General features: G+C 37.3%; 1 pseudogene; it reads left to right on the forward strand.

The window, feature by feature from the left end:
- Positions 1–438: 438 nt before the first annotated feature.
- LOC132535355 (small nucleolar RNA U3) lies at positions 439–514 on the forward strand (annotated as a pseudogene).
- The last annotated feature ends 590 nt before the right edge of the window (positions 515–1,104 follow it).

The raw sequence follows: 1,104 nt of genomic DNA on the forward strand, positions 1-1,104 counted from the left end.
GGGAGTAGTCAATACTTGGAAGAGCTTAAAAAAGTATAGGCATTAATTCTTCCTTGAAGGTTTTGTAGAAACCTTCATTTGTAAAGCTATCTAGTTCTTTTATTATTGGGAAGGTATCAGAGATACATAGAATTATATTAATTTTTGTTGTTTTTCAAACATGTGTCACATTTCTGTGGTCATTACATAATCCTCTATGTGCCATTTCCTACATAATACATTATATTATCCATGTTTGTAAGTGAATCTTTATTTGTCATACTTATTTAGTTTAGGAGTTTCTAGGGACATGAATGATAGCAAAGGTTTCTTAATCTTATTAATAGTTAAATTTTCTGATGGCTTAGGGCTGAAACATATCCCTTTCTCACCTTTACCTTCTGGCTGGGCAACTCATGCATGCAGAGCAGCTCAGTTACTTACTATAAGCTAATTGCCAAGACTACACTTTCAGGGATCATTTCTATAGTTTGTTACTATAAGCTAATTGCCTGCAAGGAGGCAAGATGTCTCCTGTCTAACTATCCTGTGACTATTCACTGTGAAATGGAGACAACAAAAACTGCATATATGGAAACTAGCAATTCCTCTCCTGGGGATTTACCCAAAGGAAACAGAAGCACCTATCAGAAGAGATTTATGTATACCTATGTTCATAGCTGCACAGTTTGTAATTACCAGAATATAGAAGCAACCCAGACGTCCAACATCAGATGAGTGACTAAAAAACTGTAAAATTACACGATGGAATAGTAATCAGCTGTTAAAAATGATGAAGTTGTCTCCTTTGTGTCCTCTTGGATGAAATCTGAGGACATCACGTTGAGTGAGATGAGCCAGAAAGAGAAGGATGAATATCAAATGATCTCAGTTATTAGTGGGACTTAATAAATGTAGGGATGGTTAAGGACAGCACAAAGGAAAACATGGTCTGGACATGGTGTATTCCACCAAAGCAAAGGACACTGGGGAGGGAGAAAGATGAAGAAGAGGAAAACAAAAACTTTGAGGGCCTGGCACATAATGAAAGCAGATGCGTATGTCAGTGACTGCACTGTAAAGCATTAACCCCCTCTGTCTCCCCCCAAAAAATCCTCTTATGGT

The sequence above is a fragment of the Erinaceus europaeus genome, chromosome 21, assembly GCF_950295315.1.
Source record: "Erinaceus europaeus chromosome 21, mEriEur2.1, whole genome shotgun sequence".
Lineage (NCBI taxonomy): Eukaryota > Metazoa > Chordata > Mammalia > Eulipotyphla > Erinaceidae > Erinaceus > Erinaceus europaeus.